Here is a 13718-nt window from a genome sequence, read left to right on the forward strand (position 1 = left end):
TAAACTTTAAAAAAGTAAAAAAACTAAAGAGTCTTACCTTGAAGGTTTTACCTGGTCCTTTAAGGAACAATGTTTTATTCCGTTTCACCTCCGCCCACAATCCTCAATACTGGCGGGGAAACTTCTTCTCAAAAGTCGATGTTGCTCTGTGGACGTTGGCTGAAAGTGGGAACGAGGAGGAGGATGAAGGGACGGGAGTGTTCGAGCTTGTGCTCCCGGAGAGGAACTCTGACGCGTGATGTAATTCAATACGCGGCGACAGACACCAAGCGCTGCTTTTACGCTCAGCAAGCAGATGAGGATAGGTTGGCACCTAAAGCGAAAGAGAGACTGGAGACTGGAGACTGGAGAGACTGAGAGAGAGAGAGAGAGAGAGAGAGAGAGAGAATTCGATAAAGGAACGTGCACCTGACAACCGGTATAATGTTCATGTTGGCAGGCGCCAGTTAACGACTGTTAGCTTTTCTTAAAGGCGCTTCATTGGTCATTCTGCTTGGCCGTGCAACATTTATGGTGATACGGCCTCTGCAGAAGTCAGGGCATTCATACTTCTCTCGCTTCATGGGGCAGTTGTCATGGAAGAGTTTAGCTGTGTTCGAATACCCACCCATACTAACAAACTGTATACTACATACTGAATGAGTATATACTACATACTCTAAGTTCATTTTAGTATACGTAAACAAACGTGTTTTCTTTCGTATTCTTCTAGTTGTGTGTACTAGTGCTTCGCCTGTCTACTGGAAGTTGATACCGTTGCTATGCAACCTCTTGCTAGCTTGTTACCATAACAAATTACCAGCTAGACATTTTACAACTTCGGGTGTGTTCTTAAATTCAATCTGGAGTGCCAGGGTGCGCTCAGAGTGCACTCTGGGCGTTCGAAAATTCAGAGCCTTGTCAGATTGTCCAGAGCACACTGGACGCTCTAGCAGAGGAAGGTTGATTCAAGCTTTTTGACTTTACAACAGCAGTCAAGCACTCAAGCCAACTGGCTAGCTACTTCCAGACACAAATGAGAGAACACCTCACTCTGACCATTTTACACCATTTTACTCGCGGTAGCAGAGCTGGTTAGGCAGCGTTGTAAAATGTAACTGTGCTGCTGGCAACAATTTAATTGCACTTTTTTGCCAACTGTGTTAACTAACCTCCAGACGAGCTTCAATGCCATACAACTCTCATTCTGTGGCCTCCAACTGCTCTTAAATGCAAGTAAAACTAAATGCATGCTCTTCAACCGATCGCTGCTCGCACCTGCCCACCCGTCCAGCATCACTACTCTGGATGGTTCTGACTTTGAATATGTGGACAACTACAAATACCTAGGTGTCTGGTTAGACTGTCAACTCTCCTTCCAGACTCACATTAAACATCTCCAATCCAAAATTAAATCTAGAATCGGCTTCCTATTTCGCAACAAAGCATCCTTCACTCATGCTGCCATACATACCCTCGTAAAAACTGACCATCCTACCGATCCTCGACTTCGGCGATGTCATTTACAAAATAGCCTCCAACACTCTAAATAAATTGGATGCAGTCTATCACAGTGCCATCCGTTTTGTCACCAAAGCCCCATATGCTACCCACCACTGCGACCTGTGCGCTCTCGTTGGCTGGCCCTCGCTTCCTACTCGTTGCCAAACCCACTGGCTCCAGGTCATCTACAAGTCTTTGCTAGGCAAAGCTCCGCCTTATCTCAGCTTACTGGTCACCATAGCAGCACCCACCCGTAGCATCACCCCCAAAGCCAATTCCTCATTTGGTCGCCTTTCCTTCCAGTTCTCTGCTGCCAATGACGGGAACGAACTGCAAAAATCACTGAAGCTGGAGACTCATATCTCCCCCACTAGCTTTAAGCACCAGCTGTCAGAGCAGCTCACAGATCACTGCACCTGTACATAGCCCATCTGTAAATAGCCCATCCAACTACCTCATCCCCTTACTGTATTTATTTATTTATCTTGCTCCTTTGCACCCCAGTATCTCTACTTGCACATTCATCTTCTGCACATCAATTACTCCAGTGTTTAATTGGTATAATGTAATTTCTTCACCACCATGGCCTATGTATTGCCTTACCTCCCTTATCTTACCTAATTTGCACACACATACAACACTGTATTATTGATTATATGTTTGTTTATTCCATGTGTAACTCTGTGTTGTTGTATGTGTCGAACTGCTTTCCTTTATCTTGGCCAGGTCGCAGTTGCAAATGAGAACTTGTTCTCAACTAGCCTACCTGGTTAAATAAAGGTGAAATAAAAAATAAATAATAAACGTTTACTGACACTGGCCATATTCAACGGGTGTTGAGCGTTCGTAAATTCATCAGTTATTCAACAACTAGAGTGCTCTGAAATCGGAGTAGATAGAGGGAATTTACGAAAGCACTCGAATGTCCATTGAGATCGCACAACGACTATACCATTTAGCTAAGAATGGCTGGAATAATCAAGTTGGGTTCTTAGTTAGATAGAATATATACTGGCAAGTGTGATGTATTAGTAGCCAACTAACGTTAGGTAGCTAGCTAACATTGCATATCATTACAGCAGTATGTACCGGTATGTGGTGCGTAGCTAACAAATTGTCAGCCAACATGAAGTGTAAGGTAACTTATTTGAAAAGTCATTACTTTATTACATTGCTAAACATTTTCTTAACATTTGTCATAATTAGTTAAAGCAATGAATTTGTATCCGCTCTCGTTCGACTGCATATTTTCCTCCATATTCTTCAAATCTGAAGACGATGTGAAGCCATGCCCGTTTTCAGAAGAACTGCATTATTGGCCCTAAAAGCACAGAAATAGTGTCCACTGTTTGTATATTTCGTATTTTGGCAAATGTGGTATGACATCCTGGAACTTTTGGCATACTAACATGCTATGACCAATAAGCATTTTATATTCTCAATTTATGTCACAAATAGTATGGTTAGTGCGGTTAGTATCAGTATACGAACACAGCTACCATCATGCCCCAACCTACCATCAACCAATCATGTCAATGCAGAGCTATACTGAGCCCTCCGAATTGTTCCAACATTTCAGAGGCACACGGTGATGTGGTATAGAGCTCAATGTGGCCTCTGCGTGCCTCCTGAGGCTCCGCAATTGTGTTGGCAATTGCGTCACACCATACAACGCCTCCGACCACATTTATCGGATCAAGCATAAATTGTCTCTTATATAGTGATGTAGAGTGGACGAGATAACGTTGTTACATTACATTGGGACTATCTGTAAGACTACATATTCATATGTGCCTCTGATGTCTAACTGATGTCATAGTGTATGCATTTACTTCCATATTCAATATTTGCACTGTATGACTGACATGTACAGTAACCTACAGTAGCCAACATGTAAATGTGAATGTATATAGTACTGTATATGTCTAAATGAACCATTTTCAACATGTAGTAGATGTAAATGTGAATGTATATTGTAGGCTATATGTCTGCAATAACCATTTTCAACATGCAGTTGATGTTGTGAAATGATGATGTGTCATTCGATATGTAAATACCCCCCCCACACACACACACACACAATTGTCTGGAAGGTGCATTTTCACACTCGTATAGATACAACTCACTCTAACAGAGAAACGCAGTCCCTTTGCTCTCATCTTGTCCAGGGGTCACAGTTAACATGTGGGACAACAAGACGTATGTGTTTTTCTTCTTGTCAAAGATGTGATCTCCCCACCCCCAGTCACCCATTCCATAAACAGTTAGGACCGACTTCTGCAAAATGAATGGCCATCATCCCCATGGAAACCAGCAGCCTATACACTGAAATTGGATGTAAAACATGGCAGTGAAAAGTGAAATCCAGCCAAACCCCCACCACCACCCTTTCCACTTATACAGCAAACCAGGGGATGCCACCCATCATACATCCCAGTTCGGGTGATTGGGTCCTGGGATACAGGGAGCACTGCAAAAAAAAAAACACGGTTTGTGTATAGGTTTGTCTACCCTAGAACAAACTGGGACCTGTTAGGTGTTTTCTATTCTGTTATGTTTTCAGTGGGAAGTCCTTGAATAATTGACTGCTCTAGGTAATGCTTTGTTGAGTTCACTAGCTGGCATTGATGTGGAATCATCATGCCTGGTTTGTTGTGCCACCACTCTGTTGCGGCACCATTTCCTCACCAATGTTATCATGGCTTGGCTGTATAAAAAATAGGTCTGATAAATGGACAAAATGTCACATTTTATATGAGGTGGTTTAGTTACATTACAGTTGGAAAGAGATATTGAGCGCTATTGAGAGTGGGGAAGGAGAGAGGAAGCGGTAGAAAGATAGAAAAGAGAAAAAGGGAGACTCCTGACCACAGCGAGGGTGCAGGGGAGTCTTTCTCACCATGACAACCAGGAGGGGGAATCTGAGTGCAAACATTGGTCGGATCAACCACTAAGATCCTCCCATGCACTGATAATAAACAGAGCACTGTTTCACAAATCAACATTCTACTATTATCCAAAGTTCTATCCAAAGGTGTGAGAAGAGGAGTTAAAACACCAGTTACTGTAAATAACGTAGTAAGTTGCAACTTTGATACATGTGGATAGAATGTAATTTTTATACGAAAATGCTGTTCCAGTAAAGATATGACATTTAGAGTAGCCTATGGGTTACAACAAGCTTCACTTCATTGATCTACGTGCCTGCGCGCATCTGGGTGGAGTGGGAATTTTGGAGCAGCATACACCTTTTGGTAACATGATATCCTCGCTGGTAGTACTTCCATTCGCAAGGGGGCAATAGCCACATTTTTTTTTCTTTTTTTCTCCATTTGGTAAAAACATAGAAAAGTCGCTTTCACTTGCTAGTAGTAACCAGCCCCCAGTGTAGGGTCTGGGGCTTGAAGTCATGAGCTCTGCTTGTCAGCCTAAAAGTGCCAAAAGCCCTGATCTGCCCTAGATAACTGAACACAAATATAAACAACATGTAAAGTTTCATGAGCTGAAATAAAAGATCCCCTAATTGTTCCATACGCACAAAAATGTATTTCTCTCAAATGTTGAGCACAAATTTGTTTATATCCCTGTTAGTGAGCATTTCTCCTTTGCCAAGATAATCCACCCATCTGACAGGTGTGGCATATCAAGAAGCTAATTAAATAGCATGATCATTAAAGAGGTGCATCTTGTGCTGGGGACAATAAAAGGCCACTTTAAAATGTGCAGTTTTGTCACACAACACAATGCCACAGATGTCTCAAGTTTTGAAGGAGCATGCAATTGGCATGCTGACTGCAGGAATGTCCACCAGAGCTATTGCAAGATAACGTAATGTTAATTTCTCTACCATAAGCCACCTCCAACGTTGTTTCAGAGAATTTGGCAGTACATCCAGCAATATCCAGCAACTTCGCACAGCCATTGAAGAGGAGTGGGACAATGTTCCTCAGGTCACAATCAACAGCCTAATCATCTCTAAGCGAAGGAGATGAGTCGCGCTTCATCAGGCAAATGGTGGTCCCACCAGATACTGACTGGTTTTCTGATCCACGCCCCTATGTTTAAAAAAAAGGTATTTGTGACCAAAAGATGCATATCTGTTCCCATTCATTTGAAATCCATTGATTGGGGCCTAATAAAAAACATTAAATTGACTGATTTCCCTATATGAACTGTTAATTACGATCGCCAGAACGGCCAAACAAAAAATATTTATTTTTGGGCTCTAACTTTCGTTTATTATGATCAAGTTCCATCCCCACTGTAAATTATTTTAAAGTTTGTTACACATGTATTTAATTCAATAGTGATCCATTCTGACTACTACATTTGTCGTCACACAGGACCACGTGCTGACACAGACCAATAACGGACCTGCAGGCTACGAGGAGGCTCTCAGGCAGGATGAAAACGACTAAATCGACCATGATCCTTTGCTAGTTACAGCTACATTCACCATGATCCTTAGCAATTTTTTTGTGACATTCACCCTTATTCAACTATATGGCACGCTTAAAATTCTGGCTTCATGTGGCATCAGGAGTTTTTCATATCAATACGTGGATGACATCAGCTCTATCAATATATACTGGTTTTAAAGTCTGTGGCAGTATCTAGCTGGCAGCCTGGCTATCTGGTTTTAGCCTGGCTAAAAACATAGCACGCTAGCTAGCCTTTTTAGCTTCCCACATATCCATGTGACATAATCAGATTAATAATAAACAATATGCCCTACCTAATATTTTTACAGTTGCCGGTGTAACCTCAAACATTTTCCCAGTTGGATTGCTGCTTGTATATTCATTCCCATATCAGCTAAAAATAGAACATCATCATGTTTTAGTCATGGAGAAAAAAACACAAGTCTAGCTAGTTGGCAGGTTCTACCATTTCACAATAGGTTGTAATCACTAGTTTTTACTTCTAAACAAAATAGCTTTTTGAGTGGGTTCTTTGTTTACTGTTTGCCCACATGGCTGTGGAAGGAATGATACGGCATCATTTCAGGTAGTAAAAAAGTATGTTGAATGCCAGAGTGTATTATAAGGAGCCACCCTCTAAGTGACGAAAAACGACATTGCAACATTGTGCTATGCTCCGACTCTTGCGTCTCAGTAGAGCTTGTAGTAAGCTTTAGGATCCCCACCCAGCATTGTTGTTCTCTAGCCAACCCACTTTTTAAACTGCTGATAAAATGAGTTTGACTGGGCAGCTAACAGCCACGTAAATAAATAATTAAAACTAGGATTGCAAAATGAAGTGCTAGCTCACACACACACACATGTCACACGTCACAAGGGACAAGCAATATTCTCAATCAGCATAGCCATTAGGAAAACGTAATGTTATGACTATAACTACTGTTCCCTGAAGGAGGTCAAATATACTATGGGGAAGTATAACTCTCGTGACTTCTGTTGAAGGAACTAAACTCACGCCTGACAAGGACGACGAAATTCATGCCATGCTAGAAGCCCCGCCGTCCACAGGATAAGCATGAGACTTGGATTCATTCCTTCAATATAATACTACACTTCACTGAGCCAAGGAACGGACAGTGCGAGGCAGAATAGGTGTTGTCCCTCGTTTCCTTCAGGGAACAGTAGTTATAGTCATAACATTTACGTTCTCTTTCAGTCAGTCAATATACTATGGGGAAATGGAATCCCGCCCCAAGCCGACCCCAAAGGATACTAAATGAAACGGCCCATGGTAGACCACCTAGACATGACCCCGCAAGATGCAGCAGTCTGTGTATTGCGCACATAGCGCGGTGCCTAGTGACCTTCACCTTTTCCAGCTGTAGCATACTGTGGGCTACACTGGGAGCAGTGACATCCAAGCAATAAAACCTCACAAAAGTGTGTGGTAATGGCCAACTCACCACAGCACAAAAATCCCCTATAGTCAACCCAAGACGGTGCCAGACCTCTGGCGGCAGGTAACCGAAATGTTGCTGGTTTAAATCTACGAGCTGACTAGGTGAAAGATCTGTCAATGTGCTCTTGAGCAAGACACTTAACCCTAATTGCTCCTTTGCACCCTGCTGCTATATATATCAGGGAGATCGCCTCCACAATCCAGAGAGAGAAACACTGCCTAGACAGCTGGATTAGCAACACGGACAAAAAGCAACGTCACCTTAAGAGTCGCCAGGGGCGAACTGGGTACAGGGAGGGTGTATGGATAATGCATGGAGTTCCCAACGCTTTTAGCCAAAGCCACAAGCAGGGTTGTCCTGTAGGAGAGGGTCTTCAGATCCACAGCCTCCAGTGGTTCCAAAGGGGGCCTCACACAGACCATTCAAAATTATTGCGGACTGAATAGCAGAAATTATGTTCCGCAGTAAACTTCCAGCCGTCAGATTGGACCTCTCGGGCCAAGCCCACAGATCCCAGATCTCTGGCCGAGGGTGACAAACCTGCCAGTGTACCTGGGACAACAGAACGGGACCGGGACCCTGACAATAGGCGAACAATCTCTGTGAACCGAGTTAGCTAACCTGGCTAGCACGCTATGCAGCGCTTGTTAGCTAGCCTGGTCTCGAAGTCTGTATCGGTAAGTCTAGGAAGAGAGGCAAGCTTTGCTTAACCAAGGCAGACATAGGTGGCAAAGGGATGCCCACAGAACCTAGTCACACTCTCTCTTCAAGTAGCCTCCAGTAACTAGTGACAGAGTGCACAGGAGTCGTGAGACATTTAACCCGACCAACAACCCAATCCATCTCCAGGTCCCACAACTCAGACGAGGTACGGCTCCCCCGGGAGAGGAAGTAATTATATGAATCTCCAGGCCCCCTAAAAAAATGCTACACGATTGTCAAGAGAACCTGTGCCACGGACTATTAGGGAAACAGTGCCAGCCGTCCCCTAGTCCCGCACACAAACTGATTCGAGCGAGGGCAGCCTGAGCATGGATGGACCGAGCTGAGACATAGAGTTGAAGTCGGAAGTTTACATATGTTGGAGTCATTAAAACTCATTTTTTCAACCACTCCACAAATTTCTTGTTAACAAACTATAGTTTTACTAAGTCGGTTAGGACATCTACATCTACTTTGTGCATGACACAAGTAATTTTTCCAACAATTGTTTACATACAGATTATTTCACTTATAATTTACTGTATCACAATTCCAGTGGGTCAGAAGTTTACATACACTAAGTTGACTGTGCCTTTAAACAGCTTGGAAAATTCCAGAAAATGATATCAGACGCTTCTAGAGCCATGGCAAGCTAATCGACATCATTTGTGTCAATTGGAGGTGTACCTGTGGATGTATTTCAAGGCCTACCTTCAAACTCAGTGCCTCTTTTCTTGACATCATGGGAACATCAAAAGAAATCAGCCAAGACCTCAGAAAAAAATATAGACCTTCACAAGTCTGGTTCATTCTTGGGAGCAATTTCCAAACACCTGAAGGTACCATGTTCATCTGTACAAACAATAGTACGCAAGTATAACACCATAAGACCATGCAGCCATCATAACGCTCAGGAATGACACATGTTCTGTCTCCTAGAGATGAACGTACTTTGGTGCAAAAAGTGCAAATCAATCCCAGAACAACAGCAAAGGACGTTGTGAAGATGCTGGAGGAAACAGGTACAAAAGTATCTATATCCACAGTAAAACGAGTCATATTTTGACATAACCTGAAAGGCCGCACAGCAAAGAAGAGGCCACTGCTCCAAAACTGCCATAAAAAAAGCCAGACTACGGTTTGCCACGCCACATGGGGGAAAAAGATCGTACTTTTTGGAGAACTGTCCTCTGGTCTGATGAAACAGAAATAGAACTGTTTGGTCATAATGACCATCGTTTTCCTTGGCGGAGAAGGGGGATGCTTGCAAGCCGAAGAATACCATCCCAACTGTGAAGCACGGGGGTGGCATCATCATGTTGTGGGGGTGCTTTGCTGCAGGAGGGACTGGTGCACTTCATAAAATAGATGGCATAATGAGGGAAGGAAATTATGTGGATGTATTTAAGCAACATCTCAAGACATCAGTCAGGAAGTTAAAGCTTGGTCGCAAATGGGTCTTCCAAATGGACAAAGCATACTTCCAAAGGACAACAAAGTCAAGGTATTGGAGTGGCCATCACAAAGCCCTGACCTCAATCATATTGAACATTTGTGGGCAGAACTTAAAGAGCTTGTGCGAGCAAGGAAGCCTACAAACCTGACTCAGTTACAACAGCGCTGTCAGTAGGAATGGGCCAAAATTCACCCAACTTATTTTGGGAAGCTTGTGGTAGGCTACCCAAAACGTTTGACCCAAGTTAAACAATTTAAAGGCAATGCTACCAAATACTAATTGAGTGTATGTAAACTTCTTATCCACTGGGAAAGTGATGAAAGAAATAAAAGCTGAAATTAAATCATTTTCTCTACTATTATTCTGACATTTCACATTCTCAAAATAAAGTGGTGATCCTGACTGACCCAGGACAGGGAATTTTAATTACGATTAAATGTCAGGAATTGTGAAAAACTGAGTTTAAATGTAGTTGGCTCAGGGGTATGTAAACTTCCCACAACTGGACAAGACAACAAACGTGAGTATCTATCTTTCAGTCGCGTTAGCCATCTTACTTACTTAATCTTACTTAATCCGAAGAACAACGAATTGCTTGTGATTAGGAAACTTATGAGAATCAGGCAAACTTCAGCACACAATATCCAGGGGGTGAGCACGCTCTACCACTAATGGACAGTTTAGCACAACGTAAGACAGTCTAGTGTCCAACTTGTTTTTAGCAGTGTGAATCATTCCTGTTTACACTGAGTTGTTGAAGAGTGGAATATTTGAAGAAATTGATCTGAGCCTATCACTTATTACCTGTGAAAGGCGGGGCTTCCAGAGAGGCCCGGATTTCATTGGTGATTTTAGTTCCTTCGACTGAAGTCGTGAGAGTGCGACTCCCCATACTATGTTGTACCGAAGTTCACTGAACTGGGTCCATTTCTGTGTATGAAAACTTGCATGTGCCAGTGCAATGCTCATTGCACAGGATTGACACTGTCACTCCAGGAGTTTTACTGTAGCTTTTTTTTAATCTGCATGTCACTGTCCTTGCACTCCTACACAGTGGAGGCAGACCTAATTTTATACTGTGAGACTATGTAGGGCACACAGAAATCTGTATAAAAGAGAATGAGAAGCCAACGAGAACAGATCCATGGCAGAGTTTAGAGTCAGAAGACAATGGCAAGTCTTCACCCTAAAACCCAGAGTGTGCGTGCCCACTAACACGGCAAACAGACACACATACACAGAGTGAGGCATGACCAAAACCCAGGTAGAGCAAACATACACATGTCAACACATTATTGGACTGTGATGTAGCATTTCGAGAAGTATTCAATCGAGTGTCTATGCTGTATGAGTAACCTTCCTCCCACGCTCCCTACCATCCACTGGCTCTGCATTTGGCTTGTTCTGCAGCCACCTACCATGACCTTCCCCTCCCCCCAAAGGAAATACAAATGTAAATGTTATAGTAGATTAAAACAAGTCTTGTATGCAGTATCTGACCTTAGAGTGATACTGTGGACCAAAGAAAAATATGTTTGTGTTCAACACCCAAAAATCTAAGGGGGCACAAAGTATGTCTGGATGGCTGATAGGTGGTCCGGAGGGGGGTTAGGCCCCCCCGTAAATTGGAGAATTTTGCATTTTTCATTGTTCCTGCAATCTAGAGCCATAACCATTATGCTTAAAAATATTCATATTTTTCTGCATATTTAAGCATAACTCTTGAACTTTCTGCATCCTCCTGACTGGTGGTTCTCGTTTTTTAAGAAAATAAATATGCATCTCTGCTACATTTAGTTATTACTTGCTTTTCTGAAGTCTACCAACCTTGCCAGCAGGCATGTCAGCTAAGGTAGTAAGACAAGCTAGCTACTTGTAACTTGATTGAACGCCTAAAATGGTTTCTTGGTAGCTCGTTATGAGGTTGGGAGATTGGGAACATATTTAGCCAACTTCATAAAATTGCTAAGTGGCTAGAAGCATTACAGATATATATATATATATATATATATTTACAGAACAAATCTGAGGGTGCACTTACCCCTGTACCCCCTATGGGCATGACCCCTCTGCCTACGCACCTCTCTCTCACACACATGTGCACACACACACTCCCAAAGCCCATTAAAAGGTCCAATGCAGCCGTTTTTATCTCAATATCAAATCATTTCTGGGTAACAATTAAGTACATTATTGGTAAAGAAATATCTGGCTAACACATTAATTGTAACACATTAACACATTAATGGTCAAAAGAAAGAAAAATAGCTTCTAAGCAAAGAGCAATTTCTCAGGCAATAATTTAACTACGACTGTCTGGGAGTGGTCTGAGTGGGAAGGGGAAAACTAGCTGTTATTGGCAAAGAAGTTTGGAACTCTCTTTCTTAATGGTCTATTAAAAATATACCACCTGATTATGTCACCAAGCAGGCTAAAACGCCATTTCACCAAAACAGCTTGAAATTTAAAATGGTCTTTTCAAACAGTTTTTACAAAAAAGGGCATGAGCAACCTCCCAGATGTTTTCACCTTCATTCGTCTACCCTCTCTCTCACACTTTCTTTGTCTCTCTGTTGCAGTTGGACACAAGTGGGTCAGAGGAAACTGGTTGATGGAAATGAGCATTTAGCAGGTCAAGGGGTAAATTAGGAAAGAGGACTGAGAAATGTGACATAGACAGTGCCTTCAAGAAAGTATTCATACCCCTTAACTTATTCCACATTTTGTTGTGTTACAGCCTGAATTCAAAATGGATAGAATTGTTCGTTTTTTTCTCACCCATTTACACACAACTCCATAATGACAAAGTGAAACATGTTTTTAGAAATGTTTGCAAATGTATTGAAGATGAAATACAGAAATATCTCATTTACATAAGTATTCACAGTCCTTAGTAAATACATGTTAGAATCACCTTTAGCAACAATTACAGCAGTGAGTCTTTCTGGGTATGTCTCTTAGAGCTTTGCACACTTGGATTGTACAGTTTTTGCACTTTTAAACATTCTTCAAGCTCTGTCAAGTTGATTGTTGATCATTGCCAGATAGCCATTTTCAAGTCTTTTCATAGATTTTCAAGTTGTTTTAAGTGAAAGCTGTAACTAGGCCACTCAGGAACATTCAATGTAGCATTTCAATGTAGCATTTCGCTACACTCGCATTAACATCTGCTAACCATGTGTATGTGACAAATACAATTTGATTTGATGTCATCTTAGTAAGCAACACCAATGTATATTTGGCCTTGTCTTTTAGGTTATTGTCCTGCTAAAAGGCAGTGGTGTAAAGTACTGAAGTAAACATATTTTAAAGTACTATTTAAGTAGTTTTTGGGGTTATCTGTACTTTACTATTTATATTTTTGACTACTTTTACTTTTACTTCACTACATTCCAAAATAAAAAAAAATGTACTTTTTACTCCATACATTTTCCCTGTCGCCCAAAAGTACTCGTTACATTTCCAACGCTTAAGCAGGACAGGAAAATGGTCAAATTCACACACTTCAAAAGAACATCCCTGGTTATGCCTACTGCCTCTTATCTGGCAGATTCACTAAACACAAATGCTTTGTTTGTAAATTATGTTGGAGTGTGCCCCTGGCGATTCGTAAATGTAAAAGAAAACAAGAAAATAGTCTGGTCTGGTTTGCTTAATATAAAGAATGTGAAATGATTTATACTTTTACATTTACTTTTAATACTTAAGTATATTATTTAAAACCAAATACTTTTAGACTTTTACTCATGTAGTATTCTACTGGGTGACTTTCACTTTTACTTGAGTAATCTTCTATTAAGGTAGCTTTACTTTTACTCAAGTATGACAATCAGGTACTTTTTCCTCCACTGCTAAAAGGTGAATTTATCTCACCGGGGATTTTAGAAAGCAGACTGAATCAGGATTTCCTCTGGGATTTTGTCTGTACTTACCTTTACCTATTGCAAACAGGATGCATGTTTTTGAATAAAGGCCCTTATTTGCGAGGCATTCTAAAACATCCCTGGTCTTTGTGGTTGAATCAGTGTTTGAAAATCATTGCTCGACTGAGGGACCTTACAGATAATTGTATGTGTGGGGTACAGAGATGAGGTAGACAATCGTGTTAAACACTATTATTATGTAACATGTGAAGCACATTTTTACTCCTGAACTAATTTAGGCTTGCCATAACAAAGGGGTTGAATACTTATTGAC

Source organism: Oncorhynchus nerka, linkage group LG27 (genome assembly GCF_034236695.1).
Source record: "Oncorhynchus nerka isolate Pitt River linkage group LG27, Oner_Uvic_2.0, whole genome shotgun sequence".
Taxonomy (NCBI): domain Eukaryota; kingdom Metazoa; phylum Chordata; class Actinopteri; order Salmoniformes; family Salmonidae; genus Oncorhynchus; species Oncorhynchus nerka.